Below are 15,718 nucleotides of genomic sequence, written 5' to 3'. Positions count from 1 at the left end.
ACGAAAGTGATGTCACGTCTGTGAATCACTGTCCCCAGAATCAATTATTCATAATCTGTCACACACGTGCTTTCTTTTGCTAAGCACAGTCACTGTTTGGAGGTCTGATCATTTCCCCCTTGGACAGAGTGTGCCTTTGGCTTTGCACTTGCAGGAGCTTGGGGATCCAGCTCGCAGTGTCCCCAGGAGGGGAGCAGGGCAGCACGGAGCAAGGGCAGCACACAGCAAGCCCGACGTGCCTCCCTCCAGACCCTCTGAGGTTCCACCCCAGCGCATCTGCTCTCCGGTGCCGATCCGCCTGCCAGTGAAAACACGGAACAAACATGTAGAGGAGGAGATTTCATTTTCCCAGAGCCATTCACAGGGCAGGAGCTCCCCATTTCCAATGCCATTCACGAGGCCTTCGCTTGGTGTATTGTGATGTTAAAAAAGCCAAAGAGCTCTGTGAGCTGCAAAAGGAACAAAATCAACTGACAAGACCAGGATGGATGGGGCTGTGAGCAACCTGATCTAATGGAAGTTGTCCCTGCTCATGGCATGGGGAGTTGGAACTAGATGATCTTTAAGGTCCCTTCCAACCCAAACCATTCTTTGACCGTATGACTTTTCAGTGGTTTTGTTTCTGTTCTTTGAATTTTTTTTTAATTTTTTTTTTTTTAACTGAACTACAAGGTAGCAGTTCCCCTCAGCTTTAGTTTCTCATTTAGGTATAACTAATCACAGTCTTTATAAAACGAGCCCCATTCTCCCTCACAGCCCTCCTTTCACAGTGAATTTGGTGGTAACATGGGTAGAGGTTCTGTGTACCATTTCAAAGTTGGACCTTTGAGCACTGGAAGTGTGTTGGGAAACAACACAATTGTCTAAGACTGGTCCGTAATCTTAACCAGTGGCTGTTTAATGAAAAGGAGAGAAATTAATTTACTTAGGAAGCCACTGCTCCTCTCTCAGACTTGACTGTTTGCAAGTTGTGGAGAGTGGAGTGGCAAGGCAAACAGACATGCACAGACTGGCTTGTTTTCGTAAGAAACCAAGCTAGAAAATATGCTTAAAGTATGTTCAGGTACTGCACTGACCTTGAACTCTTTCCCTTCATTAATTTTATGATTTTATCACCACATTTTCCAATTAAAAAAAAAATCTCTTCCCCCTTCCTGTGAAAAAGTTCCTATTCCTCCCTTTCCCACCCCTCACCAATCTCCCCCTTTCTTTCAACTCTCATAATCCTTGGTGTGATAATGGATAAGGAACCGTTTTCAGACAAAAGTCTGGTATTTTAATTTTGATAACCTTCCTGAGCAGCAAGGTTTGTGTGGGATGGAGATTAATGAAAGCCAGGCACAATGCACCCTTGTCACCAGGTAGAGTAGGAAGCAGATAACCCTCAGGGAAGCAGGTGGTTCAAAAGGGGAGTAAGTAATAACACATTTTAATTTTCCATGCATCCCTACCCACTCTTTAATGGAAGGAGAAGCCAAACTGCAAGCAAAGAGAATATGGAAAAGAAACAGCAGCCTTAGTCATTGAATGGGCTGAGAGGAGAAAAGGGGGCCTGGGGAGGCCCTTCCAGCAGCAATAATTGGGCCCGACCCAGGGCATGTGGTAACAAGTGGATGTTTTTTCTGCACATATTATCAACTATCCTGAGGAGTCCACAGTCCCATAATCCCACAATCCATGTGACGCCAACTGTTTGGGCTAACTGAGGCAGAGGGGGAAGGACACATGACAGTGGGACAGAGCCCTGGGCAGTCCTTGCAGGGTTAACAAGGCACTATGAGGCACCGTGAGTTATGAATCATGGCCCAGAAACTGCCCATCCAGGGCTGCAGGTGCTCAGCCACAGCTGGGCAAGTCACCTGGCTGGCAGAAGGATTTCTCTGCTCCCTAGGGATACCTTCATTTGCCACGTAGCATTTAGCTGGCAGGGATAGCCTCAGGGCCCGAAAGTTGCTGACGGAACTACTCATTTTTCTCTCAGCCCTAGGGCTCGTCAGAACCTTTAGCAGGAAGCCCCTCCTGAAGACTTACACAGTGTTTCCTAAGGCACTGCTATTTACCATGGCATTTTCCAGTAAAACCTATCCCAGGAGTCCATCCCTGGCCAAGTGTATCCCAGATACGCTTTTCTAAACAGGACAAGTCAGGAGAGGCATAGAAAGGACTGCTACTGCTTGATGAGGATGGAAGATGAGACACATGTGTCTTCAGGACAGCTGCAAACACAGCTGCTCCAGCGCTCCATTCCGTCTCTCACAGATTTTCTGCCCCTCACAGGTGGCCACTACCAAGAGATGGGGTAGCCATGACCAGAGGCATGAATTTAGCTCCTTCCTGGTGTTTTAACCACAAAGCCTGATCTCCCTCTTAATAGTTGCCCTGGCTTCTATACTGTGATCAGACTTGGATAGACTTACAATGCATTTTATTACTTGGATTATTTTTTAACTCTTGGAGTACAGTTGTTGGCCTTTCTTAATCTCCCATCACCTCACTCAAATTGTATTAGAATGTGAAGGACTCATGAATAAGTAGCTCACTCCTTGGCTTTTCATCTCATAAAATAAGCTTCTAAAATTGTTTCTAAAGTGTTTCTTGAGTCATAACAATGTTCTGACAAATGTTTTGAGAACTAATATTTTCTGAAAGAGTATGTAGCTCAAGAGAGCTGCTAGAATGAGGGGAGAAGGCTGACTGGAAGCAGGGAGGAGACCAGATGAATGTCTGGAACAACTGCTGCACACATAACTACATAACAAAAATGTTAAACTGCAATTAAAAAAGGAAAATGATGGCTTTTCATGGGACAACTTGAAACTATTACCCACCACGATGCCTTCCTGTTGCTCTTTGCTTGAGGAAGCTACAAGAAGTGAAAGCAGAAATGAAAACAACATGGCCAGACTGCAGTCCCCCATTCACTCCACTGCAGCTGGTGGATCTGGGCTCCTGAGAGAAAGGACGGCATTTAGATAGTGACCCTGGCATACAACACTGGATATGAGTAAGAAGTATTGAGAAGATCAGACAATTTGGGGATCAGTCCCTGCTTCCCTTAATTATGAGTTCAAGTTATGAGCCTTTCAGTTTCCATAAAGTCCAGACACCAGATCAGCTTGTCAGCCCTGTCACTTCCAAGTCTGTTGTTTTCTCTACATCCCAGACTGGTGAAACCAACTCCATATGCATTTGGTGGCTGTTACCCCCAGGAGTTGATCACCTTCCCAGCCAGGTGGCAGGTCTGTCCTTGAGTCCCAGCTCCCTGCCTGCACTCTCACTCTGGCTGCAGCTTGGACAAGTCTCAACATCTCGGGTTGTGCTTTTTTACTTTTATCTGTAGACACACATTGACCCCTCCTTTACTTGTCTACTTGCTTCTCTGTCAACCTTCTGTGTTTAGTTTGCTAAAACTGTGGCTGGGCTTAAGCAGTAACAGCTTGACTGGAATGCTCAAGCCACTGCTTGTTTCCACCCATGCACATAAATAATCGTAACAGACAAAAAATTATTCAACTCATTTCGCATTCTAACAAACAGAAGCAACACCTATGACACTGACCCATAATATATTTATGCTGCTTTGCCACAAGATTTTTTCAGAACCAGAACTTCAGTGGCAGAGCAGACACCTTGCTGGTAGACTGCATCTCATTTTGGAAATGTTGCCAGGTTCTGGGTTCCCCTCAGACATCTTGAAACTCCCCCTTATATCTCAAATATGACATACCATCAGGGAATTTGTCTCACAGCGGCAGATGTTTCCCTGACTACCTGTTTTTGATGGAAGCCTCTGCTCTGCTCATTTGTAACCCCTTGGCTGTAGCCTGGCCAGTGGATTCATCTATTTTGTAGCAACATAGGGGTCTGCAAAAGGTCTTGTGCAGAGGTATTAAAGAAGTGTCTGCTGTGACTACTGGTTACCACAGTAAGCACTGCATAAGCCAATAAATCACACCTTACCGATAGTAAATGTTGTACCTGCTCTTTCTTTCAAAGGCTGTTCCCCAGCTTCCCTTTTCTCAGGAGCAGAGATATTTTTCTGATTTACAGCCTAAGTTTATTCATAGGCAGGGTGTGCCTGTTGGTTTATATCAGCTTCATCCATTCCCTTTCAGTTTTTCTGTCTCCCTTGTGCTCAGCTACCGGATGCATCGACAGAGGGCAATAGCATCTCACTCTGGCTTTGTTTTGGTTCCCTTCCCTGCTCCTCTTTCCCTTCCCTTTGAGTGTCTGCATCCAGCATCTGTTTCTCACAGTTCTGAACTCTCACCTTTGACCAGTGAAGGAGGGTACCTCCCGCAGTCACTGAGGGCACAAGAATAAGTGTCTCTCCCCAAATCCTTGCCCGAAAGTGAATTAATAGCAAAAAAACAGCAGTAAAGAAAACCCACACCACTTGCCCTGCAGGTAATGTGATCGTCAGGTGCAACTAGTTGGTGACAGGTCCCAAACGGACAGAAGAGCCCTGCCGTAGCCTCTGCCTGGCACAGTGCTCAGCCAAAAGGGCTTCTTAGTGCAGGGATGGCGCTGAATCTTGACACGGACTCCAAAAGCGATTCCACAAATGACGATTTGAGGGTTGTTAAAAAAACAAACGCACCCATTTTTTCCTAGAGAAGTCCTTGATCTGAAACTCCCAGGAGGGGCTGACAACAACCTCCTGATCTGGCTCTGTCTCTCAGCGTTCCTGCTGCCGGGGCCATGTGCCCACCTGGACGCCAAACAGATGCTGAGGGTGCTGCGGGTTCCTCCTCCCCATGCCCCGCACTGCCGGCGCCGGTCCCGCGGCAGCTCCCCGCGGTCGGCAGGTGTCAGTGTCAGACCCGCGATAGGAGGGTCGCATCCCGGGTGGGCGGCTCTGCCATGGCCTCATCTGGTGGGAGCGTTGGGGGGTTGTCAGCGTGTCCTTCTTTCCCCGGTCGTGTTAGAATGTTTTTATTTTTATCATTATTATTTTAAACTCATGATCTTTGTTCTTTTTGCATTTCGTCCAGGAGAAAGATGATGATACCAGATCTGAGCGGTGGATATCTGAGGGGTTCCATAACAAAGCATTATACTTCCACCCTCTTGGCACGTCAAGGTGCTCCCAAATTTTGAGGAATTATAGTGGTGATTCCAAAACCTGAGATCAGGGATCTGTGGCCCAGGGACTGGTGGGAGCTGATGGCCAGCAGGCTTAGATTTAATCCATCCATGCAGGCATCCACTGGAAAATATGTAGGGCTCCCCAGACAGGTAAGGACTGAAAGGAGCTCTCTCTCTCTCCCTAAGGTTTAACCCATACTGAAGGTTGGTGCTTCTATTTAATTTTTGGTCAAATACCTATAACTTGCCTGGAAACGGTCTGTCATAAATATGCTTCTCTTCCTTCCAGGTGGAATTCAGGAAGTATTTGCTTATATGTACAACTACCTCCCTGGAATGGGAAGATCAGTGGTGAGTATAACTATCACCGCATGTACCAGCCAAAAGTCAGTAGTATTGCTATAGGAAAATATGTTAGGATTTGCACAGTACAAATAAGCACTTTTTTTAAGCTAAACTGCAGCTTTAAGCCCTGGGCTTACAAAATCTCTCTCTGTTCATGTTACGCACTGCGAGTTGCCTGATTGAAGCTCAGCAAGGCTGTTTGTGCTGCAGGATACTGAGCAGGCAGGGAAGGCTTTGAGGGACTGGGGGCTCACACGGTAAGCAATGGGCTATATCTGTGCTCCCTCAAGGGCAGACAAGGGAACAAGTAATAACTTTGCTTCTCTGATAAGGATCTGTTTGTCTAAGGATGTACCTCTGTGGTCTTCTGGCTGACAGATTTTCTCTGCTCAGATTCCAGGAGAGCTGAAGGGCAGCTACCTCTCAGCATCTGGGTATATACATTAGCATGGTATTTACTGCAATGAATATAGGCTGCCATGCAGCCGTTTTATGCCTTTTGTATGACATCTGGATTTGTCCTCTGAAGAATAGGAGAAAGGCCATAGGAGGTCAGACGAGAGCTTCCTCTTGCCCAGTGTCCCAGCTCTGCTCTTGTCCAACACACAATTCACAGGGAAAATGTGTAAGGGAAAGGGCCAGTAAGAAATGACTCACATCTGACAATAAACATATGAAACTGTTCAGGCACTTTCTGGCAAGGCAGCTACATCCAAACTGTCATACTTAGTAATAACTGAATGTGAATGAACAAGTCTAAGTATTTTTGAACAAATATGTACCATTGAGTTCAACATCCTGTGACAGTGAGTTGTACAGTTTTCTTAGTCACAAATCATCCTTTCACTGCTATTCTCTTTTTCCAGAAAGCTAATAATATCTTGCTGTTTCTTCCTTGAAGCCTGCTGAGCTAGCTTGCATGAGACCAGAGGTAAAATTTTGCCTGTTTTCCATTTTACAAACCGTGTGTCTCTGTCACTGCTACTTGTCTTGCTTTCCATCTGCCCTGTGACTTCACTGCATCGATGTTCCACTCAACCCATACACCTCCATGCAGTTGCTTGGAGTAGATAAACATCTTTGCCTTGGCAGGTTCTGGCATACGACAACATCAGATGAAATCTGAGCCACGCGCAATAATACATTTCTCTGGGAATAGCAGGAATCATTCTTTTAATGCTGCCAGATTTTGTGCATGTGATTGAATATTCCAGTGTTCTTTTTTCCTTTTCTTAAGTGACAAAGTTTGCTGGTCCTTAGGAGGAACCCACCCACCACGTGTACGCCAGCACACATGACAACTCTCCAGACAGAGGCGGCTTGCAGTTTTCTTTTATGGCTGTTGCTGCTCAGATGGAGTTTCCCTGCAACTCTTGTTGAGATGATTTAGACTGGAGTGAAAGAAATCAACTCACACAGCAGTCTGAAAAGAGCAAGGCACAGAAAAGGACACTGGGCTCTGCCCAGCTACTTAAGGAGCCTTGAAAGAGGGGTAAATTGGCAACCTAACATTTCTAAGGCATTTTTTTGTTGTTTTTCAGCAGATTTCATAGTTCTTCACATCGATGCAGATGAACTCTGAAGATGTTAAGTGACTAAGGCTGCCATTTTTGGTCAATAAAAAGGGTGTTTATTTGTCTTCTTGACAAATGTTCATCAGCAGCCTCATTATTAGAAAAGAAAAAAGGTGGACCTGGAAGTCATGTGGTACTCATGCTATGTATAATTCTCTTATTACTGTTGGCCTTAAAATACTTCAGCATGACAAGATCAGAGCCAGTGTTATCCTTTTTTATTTAAATTCAATTTACACAAAATAATGTTCTTCTTGCTCCATTTCTTCCCATTCTCTTTCTTTTCCTCCTCTGTTAATTTTTCTTTATAATTTCAAAGTTACTCCCTTCACCAATGTCATCCCCTTCCACAGTCCCACCTTTCACCTTTGCAAAACACAGCAAAAACCCAGTCATTTATTCTGCGTGTCATGAGTAGCTCTTTGTTTCAATTAAAAATAGGACTTTGCAAATTGAGCTGCACTGTCATTAAGTAGATGTCATTCAAGGCTTTCTCAGAGACAGACAAAAGTTTTGATCTTTGCTGCTTCATTTTTGTTTTTTCTTCCTATAGCACCATTGTTAACTCCCTTGCTGTTGTACTCTTCTAGAACAAGTGTGTACCATAGCATGCTTTTCTTTTTACCATATTTCACCCTTCATAGACCCCACTGGCCTTTCTTCAACTTTCTTCAGCTGGCTCACAGTGGCTTTGGAGGCAGGTTTGTAACTCTAATGGGCGGGACTGTGGGATGTGATTTTGCTTCTGTAGGCCTAATCTGGGTGGGAGACACTAAATGAATGGTGGGACATGGAGCACTGCATTAAATCACACACTCTTCAGTCAGTAGCTGGGACCAGCTGAATCTGCCCTGCACCAGGCCAGCTGAGAAGCTCACTCGCTCAGCTTTTAATTATTATATAAGATTTTTTCAATACATAAAGTAGAGAAATGGTTTTATCAAAACCCTGCATTTTCTGACTCTTTGTATCCTTCCTTCCCACTCAATAGCTGCTCCTCTCTGCTTAGGGAGCAGTGCCTGCTCCCACACATCCAAAAAGTGCCCTTAGGAAAAGAACTACAATAAAATCTTCAGCAGACTCTGGCCACCCCAAAAACAAGTGCTTATTCTGTGACACCCTGAACACATACATTTAGAGACAGTGAGAGGGGTCCCCATACTCATCTGGGTTTGTGAGCTTGACAAGAGTCCACCCTTTGCCCGCCTATCAGTCCACTGCAACGCTGTACTGTTTGGTTCTCTGAAAATCTCATTGTACAAAAATTATAGATTTCACAATAAAACCCCATGGCTTCATGACAGAAACATCGTTGGCTCCTATTAAAAAAATAAAATACACTCCAAGCATGTAACAGAAAGAAACTTATGTCTTGAAACTCAGCTGATGAAGCAGCCAAGCACTACTGGTGCTGGGTGTAACAGAAGTCAGTGCTGAAGCTATAGAGGTAATATATTAATTCATACATATATGGCTGATTATGTATTATTACTACAATTAAGGAATATTGCCAGTGGAATACAATCTTATGACAATGTAATGTTCTCTAAAGTACCCTCTTGGCAGACATAAAAAATAAATGGAAAATCTGGAGACAAAAAAAGCCAAGAAATATGCAGTGGATTATTTTGGCCCATCTTTTGTGCTAATGTAATGGTTGGCTCTGGAATGTTGGATCATTTGCTTGTACCACAATGTCATCTATCTGTGACAATCATTTAATACCCATCCATAGTCCCAGTCATGGTAACTTGCACTGTCACAGCTCAAAAGAGCAAAACCTGCTGAGGTTAACAAGATTTTTTTTTTTCATGCAAGATCTTTTGGCTCACTAGAGCAGGAATTGAGGGAAAAGGAACACCTTCATGTGGGTTTTGCTGTAGCCATAATGAATAATCACGTCTAAAAATTAATTATGTGCATTCTCAAGTGTTAGGTTTAAATAACCAGTGCTCCAAAAGACATTAACTATCACGATTATGTAAAAATGTCATCATGGCTCAGCACAGCCCCTGAAGGTTCAAGACCACTTGGCAAGTATGAGAAAAGGCAATCCTTTGAGCCAGAGATGAGTCTGTAGCACTGAAGAAAACAAGGCACAGCTAAACAAGGTTGCCTTTTTTGTGGTAGGTCTGTGCTCAGATGTTTGAGTGGATAACAGCTCTGGAGATACTTCAAGGAAAGGCAAAAAGAAATAAAAAATAATTTCCTTGAGGTTTTTTAGTCAACTACCTAACACCTCCTCACCTGAACTAAGCCAGTAACTGCTGGAAAAACTACACAGCACAGAGTAAGGTTGATTTACACCAGGCACAGATCTGGCTGTTAAAATCTTTGTGTCCTAGAAAATGCCTTCTCTTTACTAGCTCAATTTATGCAGACAGGTGAGTGTATCAGGGTAGAGAACAGACGTAAGAGAGCAGCAATGAGCCCCTGCTGGCTTCTAACAGCAGCATTATGTTAATAGTTATTGAATGAGATGAAAATAAGCTGAGAGGAAAATTCAGGGGCAAGTGGCAGAGCTCAGTGAGCTGCATCATTAAGATGATGCAAGAGATAGAGGACAAACATCTGCAGATCTCAAACACATTTGCAAGCTCAGAACTGGAGAGAAGTTTGCCAAGTCTCTCTCCTGTGCTCAGACATACAGAGTTCCTTTAAAATGAAACCATTACAGAACTTCCCAAGAAGCCCAGTACAAAAGAAAACTTACCCCAAGGCCTTGTTTAGCTAGAGCTATAATTCTTAGCTGCTTAACAATGATATAGTTCAGTGGACAATTACATTCTTTCCTCAAGGAAAAATTATATGCTATAAAGAAGCTTAAAAAAAAAGAAAAAAAAAGGGGCAGCAAGATCAGGATCTCCAAGTGGCAAAAGAAATTGCATAGATCATATGTATTTTTCCACATCTACTTTCCTCCCTTCTTTTATTTGTTTTATCCTTAGAGTGTAATTGAAAAGTGTTTAATAGATAGCACAGCAAGGCTGCATGAGAGCACTGCTGTGTCTGTCCAGCAGACAAAGGTAAGACAATACCTGCAGTCAAACAGCAGTGTGGCTGTGAGGACTCAGATTGCTCGGGGGCATGGGGCACGTGTGAAGGGACCGAGAAATGAGCCATCTGCATCGGGCATACATACACCTCCACTGCTGGTGTGGGTGGCATTACTTTGCTGACTGTCACAGGCTACAGGTTATGGAGCTTTTTGCACTATTGGTTCCCCTCTGGACGGACCATAGGCTTCAACAGGTCTCCCAAGCACAGGGTAGGAAATCCTTCTTTTACTGGCTGGCCAAATGTAGGTTCACAGCCTCCCAGCCTATAGATCTTAAAACTACAAAGCAAATGTATTTAAAATCTAAATATTATCCAAATTTTTTTATCAGATAGTAGTATTTTTGAGTAGGGCTTGTGTTTCAACCAGGTATCAGGGGGCTCCTGAGAGGGCTAAGGCCCTAAACACTAAGTGCTGCTGAGTTCTTCAGTTTGACTGACAAGGTTTTTAACATAATCTCAAACAATTCATCCCACGGCATCTTATGTAAAGTTCCCTTTAGAAGCTCTCTGGCCCTTTTTCTACACCTAGAATCCAGTCTCAGAGAAAAGCCTGTCTTCTCTGCTGGTTCTGCAGATGCATCACTCGGTGTTTCATGAGCCTGTGCTTTGCAGCAGCTCCTCAGGATTTATGGTGTGATCTTTGTCCACCTTTCCCATGGCTCTCTCCTAAGTTAGATCAGTGCATTCATACAGCAAAGGAATAACCTCCTCTTTTTGAACAGGAACTTCACCCACTGATCAGGTAATTTGCAACACTCCTGTCCCTATTACACAGTAATATTTGCACATTAAATACACCCCAGAACCCCTTCTGTTTCAGCCCAAGAATCAGTTCAAGAAGATGAGGACATCTCTGAGCTGAGCCCCGGGGAGTGGGAAGGGAGGCAAGTATGCGGTGTTCACAAAACACACGGCTCAAGGTGTTTTCCTGGCTGGAATTTCTTGCCCTTAAACATAACCTCACCTGGTCAAAGAAGCTGCTTCACATACCTGGTGAACAGAGATGGAAGATGAGAGGCAGATGCTTCATCCTGCACTGTTAATTAGCTCTTCCTACTCTTCTGCCCAGGATAGTGGACCTGAAAGTACAGCAAAGAAATCCTCTGCTCTGGCTGTTAGACCATCCTGTTGGCTTTCAATAGAAAGTCGTGGCTGTCCCTTCCCCAAAAGGAATGTGACGAACCTTCCAAGGGAGTATCCCTTGTGCTAACAGAGCAAGCAAAGGAGGTGCACAAGGATCCTGTGAGGGGAAAGCTGAGATCCAGGTACAGCCAGTGACCATCCTTTGGCTTATAGCAGAGCTATGGTCTGAACATCCCCGCAGGATGGTCTGTGGTCTCAGAAACTGTCTCCAACAGAGGTGATTTGCATACACTGAGAGCTGTGTTTTGAACTGTGAGAAGAATGGCCTCTGAAGACACCACTGAACACCAAGACTTTGCCAAGGTAGTCATGCCCAAGTTGAACTCAGGTTGTACAGTCTCTTGGTACAGTCTCAAATTTGCCAAACCAGACATCAAACCTCATGCATTATTATGACTGAAGTCTATCTAGGCATCAAGGCATTTTTCTACTATTAACAGCCAGCTTCCCTTTCTCTTTCCTCTCTCTGCAATTAGCTGGAGATATTCAGTCTTCCTGATGGCCCTTTAAAAGCTGAAAAGATAAATATATTCAAACTGTTTCAAAAATTGCATGTCCTCAGGAACAAAAATGAGAGGTTTTGACACTGCTGTAGAGCTTGCAGTGAATTGGTATGAAAGCAGGTTGTTTTAAAGGACTTGCAGCTGTCTATTAACAATGAGTAAGAAATTCTGAGGAGATGGGACTGGAGATGGGCCAGAAAAAGAGGAGAAAGATGCTAAACAAAAGAACTTTCACTCCTCACCTGTGAGAAACAGGCTGACAGCAATAATTTCAAAATTTCTAGCAAACAGGTAGAGTGTTTAAAAAGTGTTTTCGATCTGTTTTTAAACAGCGACTCTTCCCATCTCCATGATTATTGTGGTCTGCTTTTAACAGGTAGAATGCAATGAAAGTGAAATGGTCCAGGAAAGCATATAAGTACACACTTAATTTTAAGCCAGGATGAGGCCACATTGGACTCTGTGGGGCACATTTGTACAACTCAGTGGTGTGGAGAATCAAGATTTCTGCAAAAAATTTGTCAGTATACTATGGGAAAGATAATTCTGTTTTTTAACCAGAACCATTACCTCTGCCTGGGATGCCTGTATGTGTGTAGATGCATGCACAGTGTTTTCTATGCAGACTTATTCTATTTTCTATTTTGATATTTCATAAGAAGCACCCCCATGTTTTTTCTAGTCAGCTGGAGTTAAATATTATGTGTCACCTGTGAAGGCTAAGTTCTTGTGGCCATGTTTAAAAATCACTTTGCATGAACATGTCAGCTTCAGACCTGAAGAATCCTGTTTGTTTTTTCCAAGAAACTTTATTGGTTTCATAAAACCCATTACTTCTTCCTACAAATCTTGCCTCACCTAGTGTAATATGGGAATAACTTGAACTGTAAAAGAGGAAATAAAACAAACATAAGTATCCAAGTATTTTATATATTAGAAAGATACGGTATTTTCATGAATGAATGAATTTGATACAGTTCTACTGACCAAGATGCCATGTCCTCATCTGGTGTATTTTGCCACTGCTGCTACCAGTACTACGACAATTCAAGCATAAGCTGTGTTGCAGTCAGTGTGCTTTGGGCACATGGCAGCACAGAGGTTACAACAGGCTTTATGGAAGGTTTTGAGAAAGCCTCGTCAGGATACAACAGACCACAGAGTGCGTGGGCTTACAAGGGGAGACTGAAAATGCCAAAGAGCTGCCTCACGAAATGGTGCCAGGCAACAAGTGGCATTACAAGTAAATAACTGCAAACAACCCGGCTAGGTGAAACCACTTATTACACAAAGCGAGTGCTGAGCAGATAGCCATGGAAACCAGACATTTTCCTGCATCACATACTGTATATCAATGGCAACAACAACAAAAGGAGGCCATCATAGCCAAGCACCTGACACAAACTAAATATATGGATTGGTTTTCAAATATTTTCAGGAAATTAACATTCAAAATGATGCAGATTGACTACATGCCATTGAAAGCCCAAATGCAATTATGATCCAAATCAAAAAATCTGTATCAATGAAAACAACATGGAGGGGAAAGAAATCAGTCATAGTGGCATCTGTCCGAACCTTGCAGTGTTTTAATGACTGATCTGCATGGCTCTGGATAAAGGGATTAGTTGATTACTTTTTCTTGTTAGTTGATGACAGTGGGTTTTTTTAATATTACGGGTATTGTGAAAACAAAATACAATCTAAACCCTTCAGTTTGCATTATAAATATAAAATAAAGTATGCTACAGCCTGTGAGAGCATTTGCAGGGCTGTCAAACCATATGGCTTAACTTTAGGCAGTAGGTGAAAGAAAAAAGGAAAAGCTACTTCTAGATGACAAAGAAGGTTATTCCAGTATTCCCTTTCTTCCTATTGTTCTGAGGAGAAGAAAATATAGTCAGGCCATGTTCTGCACCAAACTCTTCAAGTGCATTTCCATTCTCATTTTAGTAATCAGACTTTTCCTAAAAATCCTCACCAACATTCCCTTTTCGGGGTGGCCAATGATAAGAAATCCTGAACTGGCTGGGGAGAATCAGTGAAGAATAAGTGCACCGTGAAGCAGAGCTGAGATTGTTGCCTAAGAAATACATTTGCTTTCTCTTTTTTAACCAAATTATTTACAGTTGAAGAGCTCATTTTACTTGTATTTTTTCTGTGAAGCAGATAATATTCAATCACCTGCTGAGTTATAGTCTAAAAAACAGTAGGTCTTCATTATCCAGGGCGGTGAACTCAATTCTCTCTTGTAAAGGAGTTGAACACCCATTGACTACAGCGAGCTCAGTTCAGACAATGCTGGAAAATGGTCTTTGTTTTACAAGAATTGAAAAGTGATTAAATGGTTGACTATTATAATGCATTCATATGGGTTCATATCACGCTGCAGTTTCCCTTTGCAAGTACTTGTTTTGTTAATTATCTCAACTGAAATAACAGAGGAATGGCTCACATGTGACATGTGAGGTTAACTTTTCATACTTATTTTCAAAATGCTTTAAACCAGCCTATTCATTTTGCTTTAGAAATTACAGGTAGAATGTGTTCTTTTAAATAAACATTTCAACTTTTACACTCATATTTTCTGTGAATATTATTTTAGTTGGAGAACAGCGATATATGAATGCAGCTCAGTGCTACAAAAAGAATACAACATTTTACCTTCACATCTCTTCCTTCCCTTCCAATGAACCTTCATACTAGCAATATTGATGAATAATAAATGAATTTAGGAAAAAAAATAGTATCTAAAAGTTATTATGGGTCCAGTATCATGCAACATGATGAATTAAATCCTGTATTTTGGAGTACTAGGCTAGCTCCGAGCAGGGTAGAATGTTTAAGTTAAGATTTTACCCTACTCTGTATTGGTCTACCTGACACAATTTACCTGTTTTGCTAAACATCAATTCTTGTTTGATGCTGACAGGTCAGATATCAGACCTAGGTTTTCCCACCGATAGTTTGGATTATTCTTCAGGAGAACTATTTCATTATGAATGAGCAGAAGTTTCAGACACTAAGGTCTGCTGGAGATAAAAGTTGCTCTCCTTGTATTCTCTGAATCCTGATGCCCGTGGTTCTTTCCCTTCCTTTGCAATGGCAACAGCAGGTTGCACCCAGAGCTGCATTCATCCTACACCTGAGTTTGGGCTGAGAGAACCTCTGTAGCACACAGAGGTACTGCTTGAACCTCTATCACATTTTTGATGTTTCTGCATCATCTTCTAAGGATGGGTGCATGAAAAATGAACCCCAGTGAACAAAAATGTAGCAGCAGTTGAGCAGTAAAAATGAAAAAAAAAAGGAACTGACCCACATATAAATTATATACAGGTATATAATACACATACTATATGTACTATATACCTGTATACAAAATATGTACCTTTATATAATAGGTATTATATATAAGATTATATATTTATTTTATATTAGATGATGTATATAATATACTATATAATATCCATGCACAGTGAGGTATATCATATATATATTTTATATTAAAGTCATGGAATAAATTGCTATTATTATTTGGATAACTCTGCTCTGCAGAAAATCTGTCTGACCTGTGAAAACTTTTGAGTAAGGACACTTTAATAGCTGATCTGATTGGAAGGGCACAGATAAAATGAGCAGCTGGTCCTGGTGATTTTATTTGCAATTTCATGGATAGCATTTGCCAGAAAATGTCAGAAGAAGATGCATAGTATTTCATCTCTGTGTTTTGCCTTAGGCCCCATCTATGGAAGGGATCACTAGTGTATATGCAATTAATTTTTTTAAGGTTCAACAATTTGAAATACCATGGAAAAAACTGTATTAACACTGAGGCATGAGGATAGAAGAAAAATAACTGACAGAAAGACAGCTCTTTTCCTGGCTGTGCAGTACCACAGTCAGTGGTTGCTAACAGTCTCCAGACTACATAGGCAAGATTCTGTCAACACAGTGTCAAAGCAGTGTCTTCTGGGACAAAACCACATTATTTATGGGGACAAA

The sequence above is a fragment of the Empidonax traillii genome, unplaced genomic scaffold (genome assembly GCF_003031625.1).
Source record: "Empidonax traillii isolate 1590-97213 ecotype Southwest subspecies unplaced genomic scaffold, ASM303162v1 scaffold121:size1714817, whole genome shotgun sequence".
Taxonomy (NCBI): Eukaryota; Metazoa; Chordata; class Aves; order Passeriformes; family Tyrannidae; genus Empidonax; species Empidonax traillii.
The sequence above is the reverse complement of the archived record's forward strand: the minus strand, read 5'-3'. Positions refer to the sequence as shown.